The sequence below is a fragment of the Canis lupus genome, chromosome 12 (genome assembly GCF_048164855.1).
Source record: "Canis lupus baileyi chromosome 12, mCanLup2.hap1, whole genome shotgun sequence".
Lineage (NCBI taxonomy): Eukaryota > Metazoa > Chordata > Mammalia > Carnivora > Canidae > Canis > Canis lupus.
Genome location: NC_132849.1, coordinates 25,170,567 through 25,189,966, shown reverse-complemented (window position 1 = coordinate 25,189,966; position 19,400 = coordinate 25,170,567). Strand labels below are relative to the sequence as shown.

At 47.0% G+C, this 19,400-nt stretch overlaps 1 protein-coding gene, 1 long non-coding RNA gene and 1 other non-coding gene across 5 annotated transcripts in view; 1 reads left to right on the top strand and 2 right to left on the bottom strand.

Annotated features, from left to right (window-relative positions):
* Nucleotides 1-19,400, bottom strand: part of TCF7L1 (transcription factor 7 like 1) — a 159,242-nt gene that overhangs the window by 91,129 nt on the left and 48,713 nt on the right. The window lies entirely within an intron of this gene.
* LOC140601296 (uncharacterized) lies at nucleotides 1,206-17,926 on the top strand. 3 transcript variants are annotated; one of them, XR_012004336.1, is made up of 3 exons: nucleotides 1,206-1,621; nucleotides 9,913-15,019; nucleotides 16,689-17,926. It is a non-coding gene; the product is annotated as an uncharacterized lncRNA (long non-coding RNA). The 3 variants fall into 3 exon arrangements; XR_012004334.1 differs by having other exon boundaries at nucleotides 9,913-15,388; nucleotides 16,677-17,926; XR_012004335.1 differs by having other exon boundaries at nucleotides 1,207-1,621; nucleotides 16,677-17,926.
* Nucleotides 7,202-7,274, bottom strand: TRNAR-CCU (transfer RNA arginine (anticodon CCU)). The gene has a single exon. It is a non-coding gene; the product is annotated as a tRNA-Arg (tRNA).

The window sequence follows — 19,400 nt, the reverse complement described above, 5'->3', positions numbered from 1 at the left end:
GGAACTGACTTTTTCAGAAATTAAATGCAACAGTAACTTATGAAGAATACCCATGCAGAAGCCCAGGACTTGGCAGTTATTAAGTGGGTTAATCAGTAAGAGAGATTATTGTTTGGTCCCTAAAATGGAAGCAAAACCAAGATTGTTCATAGAGGTTTTGCATTAATACCTTAACCATCTTCTATCAGAATCTGAACTTGGCACAAAACCACTAACCCAATGACACATTCTGAGGTCACATAGCCCACAGGGCCAAAGAGGACTGCAAAGCCTGTCTGGTCAAAAACAAACATAAAAGGTCTCAGGGATAAAAGGGCTACTAACAAGGCAGGTTCAGTGTTGTATGGCAAGAAGAAGGGCATGCATTGTGTGACTCCATTTATATGAAATGTCCAGAATCGGCAACTCCACGGAGACAAAAAGTAGATTAGTGGTCACTAGGGTTGAGGAAAGAAGATGAGAGAGAGGGAATGCTAACAGGTAAGAGTTTCTTTTGGGGATGATAAAAATGTTCTGGAGCGAAGTGGTGGTGATGACTGCACAATTCTGTGAGTGTACTAAAACCACTGAATTGTTCGCTTTCATAAAGGAGTGAATTTTATAATATGTGAATTATATCTTAATTAAATAAATAAATAGGATGCATTTTTAAAGCCATAGCAGAAAGAAAGAAAAGGAAAAATGAGCTGGCCCAGTATTTCTGGAAATAAAGCCTGAAATCTTTACATCTAACTGGCATACCCCAAACGATGGGTCGTAACCCTGGCTGCCCATTAGAAGAATCACTCAGAGAGAACTTTTAAAAACACAGTTGAAAAAAATAAATAAATATAAAATAAAAACACAGTTGATGCTTGGGTGGTTCAGTCAGTAAAGTGTCGGTCTTCAGCTCAGGTCATGATCCTGGGATCCTGAAATCAAGCCCCACATCGGGCTCACTGCTCAGTGGACAGCCTGCTTGTCCCTCTCCCTCTGCCTGCCACCCCCCCGCCTCTCTCTCTCAAATAAATAAGTAGAATCTTAAAACACACACACACATACACACACAAAGTTGATGCAATATGGAGCCAGAACTGAGAACTTCTGCCCTAGAATTTGAGCTTTTAAAAGGGTCCCTAGTGTTGCCTTAGATATCTGTTATTTTATCCTTTCTCATAAACATGAGACAGACAAAATTTTAAATGGCTTGCAGTTTCTGGCTGCTAGAACAGGGATTTTATTTTATTGTCTCTCTCACATTGAAAAAAAAAAAAAGAAAAGAAAAGATCAGCAGGTTGCCATTTTATAGACCAAAAATTTGAAGTACAAAATGTCTAAGACACATACCAAGGTCACCAGAGTTGGGGTGGGGATCGGATTACAATTTTGTCCTTGGGACTCCAACTTGAACCAGTAGGAACAGCCACTGGGCACGGGTGGCAGGGACAGGCAGCAGGCGGCAGGAAGGCAGGGATGAAGCCTTAGTCTGGGAAAACTGCAAACCCTCAAGGCCGCCGTCTTCACCTTCTGACTTGGTCAAATGGAATCACCCCTCTACGGCCCACCACCTGGCCTCCCCCAAACAAACCTCTTCTCCTTCCGGGGCTGGAAAGAAGAGGTTCATTTCACCTCCTCATCTCAGGTAAGCTACCCCCAAGCGTTCACTTATCTGGAACACTGCTTATCTGATATTCATTATCTTCCCAGAAGCTGGTGAACCCCCCGTCAGGCCTGCATTAGGCTCCACACTCGTGTCGGGGCCCCAAAGCTGTTTCCAATTGGCAAAGTCATGGCCGGTGCGTGCTGTTCATTGGTATGTTTGTGGGAGGCTGTCGGGGCCCCAACCCAGCACTGGCCGTGGGAACTTCTTCCTAGATCAGAGGACCCTCCAGCCTGAGAGCAGAAAGGAGGGAGCCACCTGCACCTCTCCGGGGCTCGGGCTCGCAGCCCCTTCACTACCAGCCAGGAACACCCACAGATGGCGCTTGCTGGGGTTCTGATTTGGGGGAGTGACCCCTCTGTGCCACTCCCTGGCTTCTCCATCCCACTCTCCCTCTCCCAGCTGTTTTATGAGTGGAATTCTAATCTGACTTTCTTCACAATGTCGCCTTTGACTACGAGCTAATAAAACCCCAAACGGGAAATTCAGGAGTAATAGGCCACGTGACTGCAACCTAAGGTTGCTGGTCAACTTGCTTTGGTTTTCAGGCTTGTACCCCATCTGGGGGTTTCAGCCCCCCACACACCTCGGTGGCAATAAAGAGGGTCTTTGTCTTTCATCACGCTGAACACGGGGCCCGAACTTTTCTGAGGAGTCCCGGGGATGGCCTCACCTCGCGCCAGGACCTCTGCCCGCCACCCTGCACGTCGGCGACCGTGCCCCATGCTCACGCAGCACTTGCCTCTCCAAGGAGCCAGGGGGACACCCCCCCGCCCCCACCCGGCCACAGGCAGGCTCCCAAGCAGAGCCCTTACCTGCCACCTAACCTGCCGGGACTCACGACGGGGGGCTGCTCAAACCCTCAGCAGAGGAAACTCTTGTTGTACGAGCACACAAATCCTGAACATAAGAATCAGATAAGTCAATGAGAAGGACAAAGGTGTTTCGCAGCGCACCCTGAAATCCACAGCTGTAGAGGAGCGTTGTCTTGTAAAAGCCACATCACACTGTACTTTATTACTGAATTTTGTATTTAATTGCAGAGAACTGGGAAAAATCTTGATTTCCACAGATAAGTGGTAGCAAATGCTAACAGGCTTTCAGGAGAATGCCTTGTGATCTTAGGAGAGTCTTTCGTTAAATCAGGGTTTCTCAACCTTTCCTTCATTATTGCCCCCACCTTGGTAGACATTTTTGTCTATTGTGCTCTCCCCCTCTGTGAAATCTTAATACCATAGATACACTGTGTATTTCTTTTTTTAAAAAAAAAAAAGATTTTATTTGTTCATGAGAAACACACACAGAGAGAGAGAGAGAGGCAGAAACATAGGCAGAGGGAGAACCAGGCTCCATGAAGGGAGCCTGATGTGGGACTCGATCCCAGGATTCTGGGATCATGCACTGAGCCAAAGGCAAACACTCAACCACTGAGCCACCCAGGTGTATTTCTTTAAGTGCAGTGACCCTCTGGAGGGCCGTGCACCACTACCATAGCTAGAATTTTTTGTCCCCTTGGAGGCAATATTAGTCTGGTTGAGAATGCATGAGTTCAATCTGTCCAAGGCTTGAAATAGTGGTAGACTATTTTGATGTCAGAGGGCAATCATTAGAATGACAGCAAGACTAGAAACAACAGAAAATTCTTAGATGATAATTATTATTTGCTAGACACTGTTCTAAGCACTTTACCTGCACTTATATAAACTTGTGATATTATTTTCATTTAATAGATGACAAAAAGGAGGCACAGAGAGGTTAGGTGACTTACCCAAGGCCACACAGGTAGCACGTGGTAGAGCTGGGAATCATGCCCAGGCTCCATACCCTGAACCTGTCTTGCAAATACAGAAATCAAACAAGATGCATCTAAACCCTGCAACGAAACCACCCATCATGAGACACTTCCACAAAGTGACACATCATATGTTATTAAACTGGCCACTGAGCTATGAAGACACCCCAAGCCAGGCCCACCAAGAGCATGGGTGAGTACCTGCAAAAAGGCATGAGAGCAGACTACGCAGGCCTGAATATTTAACACACCTGAGGTATCGCTACAAGCTTCCTAACCAATACCACACTTATTATAAGAATTCCAAAAAAAAAAGAATTCCAACACAGACATAAACAAGCAGGGGACCTCTCTGCCCCAATGTGGGGTATTTTGGCAGCATCATTAGTCTCTAGTATGTTGAAATGTGGGTTATTTAATTGGACACATTTTATTTTGGTTGCACATTTTTACACGGTGAAAAGAGAATTAAAAAAAAAAAAAATCAAGCTCAACATTTGAGAAACCCCCAAAGCACTGACCCAGGGCAGAGACTTGGAAATCACCTGATAACCTTCCAGGGCTCTCTGGCTGAGGGTGTCTGCTTGCACAAGCTGGGGCAGATTCAACCCAGGCCTGCACCCAGGTCCTGCTAGGGCATCCTACCTCACCTCCCTCTGACCTTCTAGCCCATGTCACTCAGCCCTACTACCTGTCATTCCTCGCTTTCAGAAAGTGACTCTAACTCTGAGCAAGATCACAGCCGACTGGTCCAAGCCCCTCACCTGCCTCTGAAAAACAGGCCACTTTCATATCTGTTCTTATGCCCTATCAGAGTGAGAGCAGGGAGTTCTCTTGACTTTCCACCTGTGTGTGCACTGCTTTCTTCCCATTCATTCATCTCTAACTTATTGCATGCCAGCAACTGGGGAATCGAAACAGGCAAATACATCATCACACAGTGTTTCTAGCATTATGAAGGAAAAAGAACAGGGGGCCTCATTCAGCATGGGGGCAGGTGAGTGGAAATCATCTCAGGAGAGAGGGTAACAACAACAGGGACTGCCTTTCTGGCTGTGTAATACTGTCTCAGACCTGGTTTTCTATCAGTAAATTAGTAATAATCCTAATCCCTGTTCCAGATGGGGGTGTTGACTAAGTGCAGTTATCTTCTAGAGCAGGGGTTCTTGACCCCGCCTGCACACTGAAATCACTTGGACCCTTATGAAGTCCTGATGAATGAGGCCCATCACCAGGCCTGGCCCAGGCATCATGATTGTCAAATTCTGGTGGTGGCGATTGTGGGGCATGGCTGCAGCAGGAAGCACTGCACGAGTGGAGCAGGAAGCCAGGCACACTGGAAGTGCTCAAAAAATCTGAACTATTACCAAGGGTGGTGTCTCTGCTTCTCACTCCCACCCTCTTCAAAGATGCTCACGTTCTCAAATCAAAATCATCCCTTAGCCCTCCAGCAATCACTCCCATGTGGATGACTTTTGTGATAAAACTGTAACAACTGCTTGACAGCCAAATTCATAAAGACACAAAGTAGAAAGGGAGTTGCCATGGGGAGGAGGAATAGGAAGCTGTTCACCGGGGAAAGAATTTCTGATTGGGAAGACGAAAAAAGTCCTGGAGACAGATGGTGGTGATGGCTACACATTGTAGGGCGGTATTTAACTACACACTTAAGAGAGGCTAAGAGAGTAAATTTTATGTTATGTGTATTTTACCACAACTTTTTTTTAAGACTTATTTCTTTATTCATGAGAGACACAGAGAGAGGTAGAGACACAGGCAGAGGGAGAAGCAGGTTCCCTGCAGGGAGCCTGATGTGGGACTTGATCCCTAAATCCTGGGATCACATCCTGAGCCAAAAGCAGATACTCAATCACTGAGCCACCCAGGTCTCCTTGTCACAATTTTTACTTGTATTCAAAATGTCTTTTGATGTCCACAGAATGTAAGAAATGTTACCTTGAACAATAACGAAAAGAATACATGTATACTTTTTCATCTCTAAGAATCTATCCAACAGAAGAACCACTTTGCTGTCAAGATATATGTAACAAGTGTGTTCAGTGGGGCATGGTGGGATAGGGCAAGAAGCATCAACAGCCTACAAGTTCATCACTACAGGAGTGCAGGAGTAAGTCAAGTCCATTTTGGGAATGCTATACAACCGTGAAAAAGACTGAGATGGTGGGTCTCCGTGGACTCCAGCAGCTCAGGCAATTAATACCCTATTTGGGGAGATGCTGGGCCCCTGGCATCTGAACCACCCTCCCCATATCTAGGAATCCTTGCCCCCTTCAAGTCCTGGTGGGAGACAGGGTCCACACTCCACACCCTGGGGGCCACATGCCAGCACATTAACTGTAGCAGTGGCATCAGTCCGGTTTTGTGGCATAATGGTGGCCGTGGTCTGGGCTGCTGCCTGGTCTCCACAGACTGAGCCCATAGCCTCCTCAGCAAGTCTGGGAAGCACCCTGATGTCCTTGAAAGAAATTCCTTCTCCACTGCTCTCAGCCAGCTGAGAGCTGCGGCTTGTAACTAAGAACCCTAGTGATGAAAATAGAATAGGACTTGTTTTTTAACAACCACCAAAAAATAGGTCTTTATTATGTCAATAGATAAGGGCAGCGAACATTTCTCGAACAGTTACTACATGCCAGGCCCTGTTCTAGATACTTTTCATGTGCCAACTCACTTAGTGTCCACAACACACCTATTTGGTCTGTATGATTAATCTCATTGTACAGATGAGGGAATGCCGGCTTCGATGAGGGTAGGTAACGTGCCCAAAGTTACAAAGTTTGTAGGTAGTGGAGTGGTTGTGTGAACCCAGGAAGTCTGGCTCCAGAGCCCATAAGCCCAGCCCTTCTGCAAACATGACACCGCAGAGATCTGAAGAGGGACCGTAAGGAGCTGTCCACACCTGTTACTTCTGGGATGGGACAGGGGTGGGGCTGGAGGAGGCCACTGGCATGTTCCTTCTGTTTGGTTTGAATCTTTTGCAACAAGAACCATTCGTGTGCTATTTTCAAATAAAGTAGCACTGTGGAGTGGATAAACTTGAAGTAGGGGGTTCTGCACACCGCCAGGCCTCACAACAGACTCCACAGGCTGCAACAGCTTCCTGCTGCCACCTCCATGGACCTGACGAGGATTCAGCCCCAAGTCTCATGCCAGGGGTTCCTCCTGTTCTGTGACAACCCACTCCCAAGGTGTCTACTGTGATGTGGCACTCCAGTAGATGCTAGTTGTGTAAATCACACAGGTTCTTTGCCCTGGGTTCAAGGGCACCTCGGAGCCCATATTCTACACCCCACCCTTCAAGTCTGACTAGTCTTAAAGCACCATGTGGTCCTAGGCACCCTTCTAGGATCTTCTCACCTACCCATCCACTACCCTGTCCATCAGAAAGAACCTGCCTGGTTCTCCTACAGTTTCACTCTCCAAGACCCAAGTTAGAGCTAATTCTCCTATTTTCTGCCCACACCACTGCCCTCCGTTTCTGGTAGAAAGGTATCACGTTCGCAGGCCACTTCTTTCTCAGTTTATCCACCCTTTCCTCCTTTCCTCACTCGGATGGCTTTTCTCACTCCACTCCTAGGGGCCACCATACCCCCACCCTTTCACACAAATGCCCTACTACCACACAAGGGTTGGAGTCACTAGAAACATCATCTTGATCATGGGTCTATTTTGCAATGACTCGGACACCCAAGTGCGATCATTTCACGTGAGCCCTAACCAGATGAGGGCTGGTTTGTTTGATGTAGGCTCTATGCCCAACGTGGAACTTGAACTCATGGCCCTGAGATCAGGAGTCTCATGCTCTACCAACTGAGCCAGCCAGGCACCCTGAGATGAGGTGTTTTTTGTTTTGTTTTTTAAATAATTTTAGCCCTACTGACATATTTGAGAGTAAAATGGATTCCCATCCACCTAAATACCCCCAAATGTTAACATTTAATCTGTCCTCTCTCTCTCCCCATGTAGTTTATTCTCTGAACATTTAAGACTAAGTTACACACAAGACACCCCCTTACCTCTAAATACTTCAGCGTACATCTCCTAAAAAAGACATTTTCTTACATTACCAGTTTATTTGCCTAATCAGGAAGTTCACATTGATAACAACGCTATCATCTCATCTACATACTTTATTCAACTCTTGCCAATTGTCCAAATGATGTCCTTCAGAGACAGAGAGGGGGGAAAAAAAAAGAAAAAGAAAGAAAAAACCCATGGTCTGGGATTCAGTCTGGGCTGAACACTGCTTAGAATGAACTTCCCAGTTTCTAGACATGTCCATCCAGATTGGACAAGTCACTGTCCTCCCCAGGCTCCACCCTCCACCACCCATGAGGATATAAGGGCAGAAAAACCAAGGCTATTGTAGCCCAACTGCTCTATATATATTGAAGGCAGCCAGCCAGTGGTGTCACAGCTACTGTAATAACCATTAGCTTCCCCCAGGCCTAGAAACAATCAATTCGACTGAAAAAACTGAACTCATTTCACTAAGTCTTTACTAGGTGTCAGAGCACTACATGTGCCATCTCAGCGAAGCCTCCCCATTTCTACAGTCATTCCCATTTTGCAGATGAAACAACCAAGTGTGCAGTGGTGGAGTCATTTGCTCAAGGTCTTTCCAAGGCTTACAGAATTAGAAACAAGGATGGCAGAAAACATGCCTTGTCCCTGGCAGTCTGACCCACCTTATCTAGGCTGAAATAGTCCCATAGGTGCAAGGGAAGCAGAATCTCTGCAGAGAGACCACCAAGGCCTCAGCAGCAGGGCCCACACAGTTGCCTGGCAGTGGAACACTCCAGTCAAATGCAGCACACAGTCCCTGAGGCAGAGGAGAAAGAGGTTCTGGGACCACAGTAAAAAAACAAAACTATGCCAAGTTCCATGCTGCAAAATGATTTCTCTTGTGGCCTGGGGGTAAATCTTTGTCCCCTCCCTGTGCATGGCTTCGCCCTATGCAGTTGAATATGAAGTCTCCTCCCCTTGTAGGACATTGATCGTAGCCGGTGAAGAACTCAACTTCTGATGCTCACGACAGAAGAGCACCAAGCACACACTGCCTCAAGTGCTGACTATGCCTACGGGAGCACTATCCCATCTCACAGCCAGTCCGGTGACTCACCCCGGTCTGAGCTAGCACGGAGCACTCATCTCTGAGTCCTTATGTCGTGCCAGTGCTTTGCAGGAAAAGCTGTGTGGCCTGATGTCTTGAAGCTGGTATCATGTTAAGTGGAGCCACATCCTTCCATTCACCCTGGAGCAAATCAATTCCTTTCTCAGGAGGAAAGGCCATGCATTTGTCCCAGTGGGCTTGTGACCACCTCCCCAGGGGATGTGGGAAAGCTCTCTCCTTCCTGTCCTCAGCACAGATGCCACCACCCCTCCAGCTGCCAGCAGTTTGGAAAGTTTCTGGGTTGAAACAATTCCCCAGCTAAATTGTGAGGCTCTGAAAGCCTTGTTAGGATTTATATTTTTTTAATGCCATGACTCAAATAAAGGTGTGTGCTTCCCTTTCTCCTCTTTTTTTTTTTTTTTTTAATTTAATTTCTACTGGGGGAGCCTGAGTGGTTCAGTGGGTTAAGCGTCTGACTTGGTTTCAGCTCAGGTCATGATCTTGGGGTCCAGAGATCGAGCCCTGCATCAGGCTCTGTGCTCAGAGAAAACCGGCTTCCCCTTTTCCTCTCCCTCTGCCTCTCTCCCCACTCGTGCTCTTAGTTTTTACTAAGGTAGAAATTATGACAATCACTTGTTTCTCTGCACCAGAGTACTGCTTACCACAGCCCTCACCTTAACTGCTAAGAGCTGAGCCCTTGTCTCCACTGAATCTCTGCCACAAGCCTTAGGAAGCCACTTAATGTTTTTGACCCTCAGCTATTCCATCTGTAAATGGGAATAATAATCTTTCCTACCTCAAAGTGCTTAAAGCACTTTATGCATATATTTTTACAAGTGTGTGTGTGCATGTGTGTATGTAAAACAGCTTAACAGCTTAAGTCAAATGAAGTATTACATAGAAAGCACTTAACCCAGTAAACTCCCAACAAATGGAAGATTCTATTTCTTCTGTTCATACCACTACTGCTACTATGATCACCAAATACAACTTTGCAAAGCTGGGGAACACCAGGGCCCCTTGGCATTTTGGTCTGTGCTTTTCAATCCCCACTGCTCACAGCATGATCCCAGGGTGCCCGAGCCACAGTAAGGACACAAGCCAGAGCTGAAAGCCAGAGGTTTCCAGGGTGCTGGCTGCCAAATGGCACAAGCCACGGGGAGTCAATTAAGTCCATGCTCCCAAATCCGCATCTACCACCAACTAGTTCCAAGCCAGCCCAAGGTACTGCCCCTTCCTGCAAACCAGCCTCTGGTTGATCTTTCAGATTCCAGAGGCAGGTCCCTGGCCTCCTCAAGATCCTTTTCTATGGCCACTTGCCGCCTTGAAGATATTCTTTCGTCCCTTCAGGGTCTCAATTCTACTGTCCCTCCAAACCTGAGGCAACCCCAGTTGAGAAGACTGCCTGCACTGCAAGCAGTACAGCCTCTTCCAAGAACAGTAAAGTGCGTCTACATCTGTGCCCTCTCGGCCTACATGGAAGGAGCACCGACCCCGTTCACCCATCCAAGAAGCACTTCCTGAGAGCCTAGGGGACAGAGGACTGTGAATTAAAAAAAGGCAAGGTCTACATTCTCAAGCAGGGGGTCAGATGGATGATACACAAAGATAAAAGCTGAAGGTCAGAGCCAAAGATAAGCGTAAGCAGGTCCATGCTGGCACATTCCTCCTTTGGTGCAAGGTATTCCCACCCCTCCCCTCCCAAGCCCCCGAGCGCACAAAATGAATGTGCCCCAAATGGCTGTCCGGCGTCACCCCTCCGGGCTCACTCGCGGGCCCCGGGCTCCGCCGAACAATCGGGGCTTCTGGAGGCAGGCCGAGCAGGCGCATTCTCATGTGCAGAGCCCACAGCGCCCTTCTCAGCTGATTGTGTCCAAGCGGCCGGGGTCTCCGAGGCGCATGAATGCCCTTGAATGGACCCATTCAGACTGACAGACAGGAGCTGAAAGCTGCACACACACAAAAGCCACTGGGCAGCCGAGAGGACTCCAGCCCACTCCACAAAGGGCGGTGCAGACTTCTCTACAGTTTCAACGGCATCTCTGGGCACCAACTACACGGTACCCCTCTGACTCCGAGTGGGTGACAGCAGCCGACCGTGGCCGAGCACGGGGAGGCCGGGGGGAGAGGTAGAAATTAAAAGCCAACCAACAATAAATAAACAGAATACCCTTTTCTTGACCAGTGAGATGGGGCTCCGGGCCAGAGGAGCCGAAGGGCGCCTCCGTGTGCCTATCCTGTACACTGGTTAGGGCTGCATTCCTGACACCCACGGTGACCTTTAAGGACTCCGGCTGACCTGAGATTGTTTAACATGTCACTAAGAAAAATGATCTCGAAAGGGCGCAGCCACTATTTAAATGACGATTGGAAAAACCTGGCCCCATTCTTGTGCCACTCGGTATTTTCCAGGGGGAGAAAAATCTCTGAACCGACATTTGTAGTTTGAAATAGGACTTGGAAGGGGAGAGAACCACCCACCTGGAATTCTTTTAATTGCTTCAAGGGGAGGGCAGCCTCTGCCAGTCAGAGGAGCAGAGAAGTCTGTTTACACTGTTGCGCACAAATATTGTACGTTCACAGTCAGGTGGCTACTCTTGGAAACGCTGATTCTCAGCTCCCAAGATCACATTACTTTAGAAACAACCCCCCAAAAAGATAATTAAAGATAGTTCCTCCTCATAATGCAATACTATAAAGAGCAATTAAAATTAAATTAGCTTGTCATAGTAAAAAAGATGGATGATATTCTTAGGCTTCCCGACCCAGAGCTGGTAATTCATGGAGAGAAGGAAGAAGTCTATGAGTGAGTAGCAGTTTTACTACAGAAATATTAAATGTTCAGATAAATTCTGTGAACAAATCAAGATAACAGGAGACAGGTATGTACCCTGGCACAATTATTGGTTTTCTTACATTTACTTCATTTTTAAAATAAAACAATAATTCAAACATATAAAAAGGACAGAGAAAAACCTAAAAACCAATAAACTCATCAACCCAAATTCACAAATGGTAACATTTTGTCATATTTGCTGTTTTCCTGGGGTTTCTTTAAAGAAATAAAATGTTATAGAACCAGAAGCCACTTGCCCTCCTTCTGCAGAGGCAACACGTCCAGATTTTTATAGGTTTGCCATTATTGATGCAACATAAACAGACCATAACATTGTTTTTTTTGAGTTTTTTTTTGTTAACTTTTAAGTGTGAAATAATTATAGACAGGAAACTGAAAAGAAATGAATAGGGAGTCCCACGCATTCTTCACCCCACACTCCCCTGATGTGAATACACTGCATAAATAACTATAGTACACTATCAAAACTAGGGTAGTGACACCGGCACGACCCACAGAGCTTATTCAAATTTTACTAGGTTTTTTTTTCAGGTTTTATTTATTTATTGGAGGGGGGGATAGCAGAGGGAGGGGCAGAGGAACAAGCAGATTCCCTGTTGAGTGGGGAGCCCAACCCCAAAACCTCTAGATCATGACCTGAGCCAAAGTCAGAAGCTTAACAAAGCCACCCAGGCACCACAAGATTTTATCAGTTTCACAAGCACTCATGTGTGTGGGAACCCATGCAACTTTATTACATGTGTAACTTTGTATAACCACCACAATCAAGACACTAAACTGTAGTATCCCTACAGGATTCCCTTGTGCTACTCCCTCCTTCATGGGGAGGATGCCAATCACCTATCCCACCTCTAGCTCCTGACAACCACTAACCTGCTCCCATTTCTAATTTTATTATTTCAAGAATGTTATATAAATGGAATAGTGCAGTATGTAGGCTTTGAAGATTGGCAGTTTGACATGGCATCATTTCCTTGAGGTCCATCCACATTGTTTCTGCATTGGTTATTTGTTCCCTTCTACTGCTAAGTAGTGTTCCATGGTGTAGATGCACTGGTTTGTTGAATCACTCATCATTGAAGGACATCTGGGTAGGTTCTAGTTTGTGGCTATTTTGAGTAATGGTGCTATGAACATTCATATGTAAGTTTCTTTGGGAACATAATAGAAAGGCCCTAAAAGAGTATAAATAATTTTGAAAAAGAATAAAGGAATCTTTATTCCCAATGTGAAGGATTGCTATGTAGCTAGAGTAATTGTGACAGCATGGTAGTGGTAGAGGAATAAACACATAGGTCAATGGAACAGAACAGGAAACCTACAATCAGCCCCCACACAAATATGTCCAAGTGACTTTTAATAACACTGCAATGAATTCATTGGGGAACGTATAGCCTTTTCAACAAACGGTGCTGGAGTGACTGGACATGAAATAACATCAACTTCAATTTCATACTTCATACAAAAGGTAACTCAAAATGGATCACAGACTTAAACATAAAGTATTAAACTTTTACGGAAGAAAAACCAGGACACATGGAGATAACTTGAGTTCTGTTATTCACAGGATACCAGGAAGAACCTCTTAACACATCTCTGGTGTGTCCCCGATGACTGAAATTCCGCTATTAGACAGTCATACCTTTTGCATAGGAGCTCATCCAGAAAATTCCTTTGGGAGAGATAAGATATGAGCTTTAAATCCTGAGGTGAATCAAATTTCAAGAACTCTCCAGCTAACAGCCAAGTGGACATTCTAAAAGGAAGTAAAATGAAAAAAAGCACTATATACTTGGGAGAAAAGAGATGGTTAGAAAGGAGTCAGAGGGATAAAGATGACCTTCTGAAAAGTTCCACCTACTTGACAATGCCAAAGTCAGTTCTCCCAAAATCTCTCTCTGGTCCACAATCATTGGTGGTGGTGATGCTGGTGATGAGTTTCCACCAAACTAAATTTGCCCAACATGAGCAGATATTCATACAGGGTGTGCACCAACTTACACACAAAGAAGAGTGTGTACATAAGTGTAAAAGGATGGAGTTGCTGATGTTTCTTCAGTTTAGTATAAATCTAGCTCAAAATACATAATTTCCATTCAAACAGGGGAATAAGGGATCCCTGGGTGGCGCAGCGGTTTGGCGCTTGCCTTTGGCCCAGGGCGCGATCCTGGAGACCCGGGATCGAATCCCACGTCAGGCTCCTGGTGCATGGAGCCTGCTTCTCCCTCTGCCTGTGTCTCTGCCTCTCTCTCTCTCTCTGTGACTATCATAAATAAATAAAAATTTTTAAAAAATTAAAAAAAAAAAAACAGGGGAATAATATGGAAGATCTATTTATTGCCTATCTAGCATCTTCCTTCCTGGGTTTCCTATTTCTTTTACATGGCTGTCTTATGGAATTACTCAAGTAAATGCCTTGGGGGGCACTTGTCCTGGAGTTTCCTAATTACAGATACATTGGACCTATCACCAACTTCAAAAGAATCAAAAAAAATCAAGAGCTTTTAACCCTACAACTCTGTAGAAGCAAAATTTTCACCTATGGTAATTTAAGAGGCACGACAGATGCCATATGGTCATGTAATCATATTTACCAAACCATAAATCTGTGTCGTATAATCTGAGGGATAAGAATCCTAGAAACAACAGAAATGAAAATTTTAAATCCAGGAAATGTGGTCCCATGAGATCTCAGGCTACCGTTGCTTGTTTTTCCAGTCCACGCAGGAAGAGTGTTCAGAGAGGAGGCATCAAGTCTCCGCAGCGCCCCCTAGGGCAAGGAGGAGTCACAGCAGGCTGGAGCAAGCCCTCAGCTTTTCCGTTTCACTTTGAAGGGGTCCTGAAAACATTTCCCCCCACCGGGGATCCTCTCCTGACTGGAGTAAACCCTTATCTCCCAGCCAGGCAGCTCAGAGAACATGACGCTCAAATTAAAATGAGCAGCAGAGCATACAGACCAGGAGGCTAAGTCTATGAGCACCACATGGAAAATGAGGCCCTCTCAGTTCTGACCATGAGCTTTTCTACCAGTTAGCCACAAAGAGCCACCACAGGCCGGAGCTGCCACAGTCCTAGTGCAGCGTGGCACCTCAGGCTTGGATACAGTCATTCTCTTGCTCAAGGCAGTCTCTTGAGAAAACTTGCAAGCACAGACCATACGACCCTCATGGAACCAAAGGCCACCGGGAGCCAAGTGAGCTTCTGTGAGGTGCCTGTGCTGCCCTGGGGTTAAGCGTGAGGGCTCTAATGTCTGACTCCCACTCAGGACTGGGCAACCCATCTAGCTTTCTTGTGCCTCAGCAGTCTCATCTGTTAACTGCTGTGGTGTGGATTCATGCATCAATCCATGGGCCTGGCAGAGTAGGTCCTCAGCGCAGGCTGCTTATTATGACCTCACTTCTTGTTCCTAGAGCACACTCACCTAAAGCTGATTCCCCAGGCGTTCCTTAGGCCCTGCCTAGGCAGTCACACAAAACTAAGAAGGATCCCGAAGGCTGGAATGAGCTCCAGATGTGGAGCCGGAGAACTGAGACACAGGCAGACCCTGTCACTCAACTTTGCTGTGACATCTTAGGGCAGGGCCTTAACCTCTCTGAGATGGTAAGAATCTTCACCTTGCTGTGAGGAACAGAAGGGAGGGCTGCCGTGAGAGACCTCACACCTGGCCAGAACAGAAGCTCTTGAGCCGAATCAACTGGGAAAGGCCTGCTTCCTGACACGGGAAGGCCCAGGCAGAGCAGCAGAGGGCTGGGCATTGAACAGAGGGAAATACAGTCACTGAGAGCCTGCCTTGCCCTGGCCCACCCCCATACCAAGGGCAGGGAGCATCATCAGTGGGGCCACCCTCTCGGTCCACACACAATGGCATCTGTTGGGAGAAATTCAGTGCTGCAGCCTTGTGCTTGTACCTGGCAAGGATGGGCCAGGAGAGGGTGGACTGTTGATAGCATCCTCCACTGGGCTCTCCAGGTAAGGAGGCCTCTTCGTAATCACCATCACAAAGATGCCAGAACTACCAAAGACTAGAAGACCTTCCTCCTGCAAGTTGACTTATATGTATGTGCTCCTTGTCCCTTCATTCCCTCATCATCAAACTTTTTTTTTTAAGATTTTATTTATTTATTCATGAGAGACACACACACAGAGAGAGAGAGAGAGGCAGAAACACAGAGGGAGAAGCAGGCTCCATGCAGGGAGTCTGATGTGGGACTCGATCCTGGGTCTCCAGGATCACACCCTGGGATGAAGGCGGCGCTAAACCGCTGAGCCACTGGGGCTGCCAATAAACTTCTAAAGTCACCTTCAGGTGACCTTTCCCCTTGAATATCCCACAGTCCTCAGCCAGACTCTACTTTCCATAACTTTGCCTGTCAGGCCTGGTCCAGCACCTCTTCCTGGTTGTCAAAGCCATCGGGCCATTCCTTAGGCCCTTTCTTGTGCCCTACCCTACCCTCAGGGTCCCTCTGCTGACTGGAATGGCTCCCCCCCCCCCATTTTTTCCAGATTCATTGACATAGAATTGACATAATATGTTGTTAAGTTTAAGGTGTACAACATAATGATTTGATTGTGTGTTTGCTGTGAAACCCTGTCCTCCTTCTATCTACCCAGGTCTTGCCTGGGTCCTCCCCTTGTCCTCCCTCTGGAACCACTTGTTATATAACACCCCTGCCCATGACTTGACAACATCATGGTGGCCAACATGCCCTATCACCTTCCACTTTCTCCAGACCTGGGCCCCTGTTTGTCTCACTATCACCTGTTTGTCTAAGACTTGCTAAAATTGCAGCTCCCAGAGCTAAGCCTGAAGCTCCAGAACTGGGGTTGAGCAGCACAGAGTTTTTAGGGCCATTCTCTGCCTTGAGCTGAGCTCCCTCATTCAACCATTGGCCGACACATTTGCCATCCCCCCTTAACATTCACTTCCTTTATTTGGTTTGCAATGGCCTCTATGACTAGGTAAGCTCACTGAAAATGGCCTGGAGGTGTGTCTTCTTGCATCCTCTAGAGTAGAGGCACAGGCAGGTGTACAACTACCCACTGATTCACCCACTAATTTTACCCCAAATCAGGTCTGAACTAAATGACATGCCTATTCAACATGGCTAGGATTCAGACTACCAAACACCTCTTGCCCTATATAAGTATAGGTCTGAGAGTCAGCAGGCAACAGAGATGAAGAAAGACACTGAGAAGGAGCCAGGAACAGCTAAAATAAAGTCCAACATGTACAATAATGAATTGACACTGTTTACAGTGTTTTCCCCAGGCCTGAGACAGAAGTTGGACTGGGGACACCATGGACCATCCATCACAGGAACCTGAGACTCAAGTGACTCAGATTTGTACTAACATGGAGAGACAAGATGGAAATTCAATAATGACCTCTGTTAATGTTCTGCCTTCCAGAAAGGCCTTTGTACCATGAGTAAATACAAATCTTGGTTGATTTTGTCCACACGTTTGAAATGATTTCTGTAATCTATTATTTCAGGTGTAATCAGGATGCTTTTTAAAAAAGATTTTACTGGGATGCCTGTGTGGCTCAGTGGTTGAGCATCTGTCTTTGGCTCAGGGCATGATCACGGAGTCCCAGGATTGAGTCCCACATTGGGCTCCCAGTGGGGAGCATGCTTCTGTCTCTACCTCTCTCTCTCATGAATAAATAATAAAATGTTTAAAAAGAGAGAGAGAGGGATCCCTGGGTGGCTCAGCGGTTTAGTGCCTGCCTTCAGCGCAGGGGCGTGATCCTGGAGACCCGGGATCGAGTCCCACAGCAGGCTCCCTGCATGGAGCCTGCTTCTCTCACTGCCTGTGTCTCTGCCTCCCACTCTCTCTCTCTCTGTGTCTCTCATGAATAAATAGAGAGAGAGAGAGAAAGCACGAGCAGGAGGAGGAAGAGAGGGAGAAGCAGACTCCCCATTGAGCACGGAGCCTGACCTGGGGCTCGATTCCAGGACCCTGAGGTCATGACCTGAGGTGAAGGCAGATGCTTAACCAACTGAGCCACCCAGGCATCCCCAGGATGCTTTTTAATCATGACAAGACACCATCATTTTACTTTCATCCTGGGACGACAAAAAAAACTACATTTCTCAGGCTCTCTAGGGGTTTTAAGTGGAAGCACTTTGCCTGACTTCTGCTCTCTCATCCCTCCTCCTCTGACTGGATGTAGAAACTTCAGTGGAGAACCATGAAGCCCTAGAAGGGCTGTTTTCCAAATACAATCCCCAGACTGGACCGGCGGCAGCAGCAGGTGGAACTTGTTAGAAATGCAGGATCTGTGGAATGGGCCCAGCAATCTGTCCTATTACGGTGATTCTGACACATACTCAAACTTGGGAACCACTGCTCCAAAAGATGGCAGAACCTTTATATGGAAAGATCTAGGTCCCAGAAGGAAGTGCAGGGCTACCGACTGCACTGGAGATAGAAATTAACTTGTCTTGGGCAGCCTGGGGGGCTCAGCGGTTTAGCGCCGCCTTTGGCCCAGGGCCTGATCCTGGAGACCAGAGATCGAATCCCACATGGGGCTCCCTGCATGGAGCCTACTTCTCCCTCTGCCTGTGTCTTTGCCTCTCTCTGTGTCTCTCATGAATAAATAAATAAAATCTTTTAAAAAAATAAAAGAAATTAACTTGTCTTGGTTAAGCCATTTGAGGGGGGCCCCTGGGTGGCATAGTCGGTTAAGCATCTGCCTTCAGCTCAGGTCGTGATCCCAGGATCCTGGGATAGGGCCCTGTTGTCTGGCTCTCTGCTCAAGTGGGGAGCCTGCCTCCCCTTCTCCCTCTGCCTGCTGCTCCCCCTACTCTCTCTGTCAAGTAAATCAATACAATCTTTAAAAAAAAATTAATAAATGAGGGGTTGTTTTGTAAAATAGGTGTTCTATCCCAACAAAAACACCACTAATCACTGGGCTTCCACTCATTAGGGCCATTTCCCAGCTGGGGTTTCCCAATGTCAAAGGCTGGCAGGGCAAGCTCTCTGGAGAGCAGTGAGCTGGGGTTATTTTATCCCGGCTGTGATAGCCCACACAGGGACCCTTTCTACCCACTCATTCATTCGTTCACAGTCGGGTTGGTATGTTAACAATGGGGAAAGCGGAAGTCACCCAGAGCCAGGATCAGATAGCAGCCAGCTGCTGGTGTTAACACATTCCTGCCACCCTCCAGCCCTCCTGCCTGGCACCCCAGGCCAGCAGCAGCCCATTTTGTCTTCTCAGGGCGTCCAGAGCCCGAATCTTGGCCCCCCCATTCACAGACGGCCAGTGTTGGGAAGCCTGTGCCGGCAGCGCCTGCAGGTGCCAGGCTGGCCTGAGACGCTTGGAGGTCCACCTTTCCATCCGTGACATTCAAGTTCAGGTTTGAGGGCCTTGTCTCTCCTTGCCATCTTTGCCTTTCCTCTTCAAATGAAATCCCACTTAACCCCTCAAGCTCTGCCTCACATCCTGCCTCCTCCATGAGTCCATGGACTGACTGCTCCCTTCTCCTGTGTCCTTAGGCATTCTCTGTCTGAGACTCTGGGTGTAGCCTGACATCACAGGGATCACCCAATGCCATATAACTGTGACACAGAGTTCCATGTCTCCCCAATAAAAGACAATTTTTGAGGGTAGGGGCTATGTTTGCATGCCTTCCCTGTACCCCCCCAGTCCTGGCACCAGACAAAGGGCACTCATTACACTCATTAAATAAATGCCTGCTTAGTGATCAGTGACTGAGGTACTGGGGAGACCAGTGGCACCCAGGTGAGTGCCCTGAGGATACAGTACATAAAACCACAGGACCAATAAACCTAGATTTAAGATGCAGACCGGTGGCGGGGGTGGGGGGGTGGGGGATGAGGTAGCTGGGTGATGGGCATTAAGGAGGGCCCTTAATGTAACGAGGCTGGGTGTTACATGCAACTGATGAATCACTAAACTCTAAACTCTACCACTGAAATAACAGGATATGTTAACTAAATTGAATTTAAATTAAAA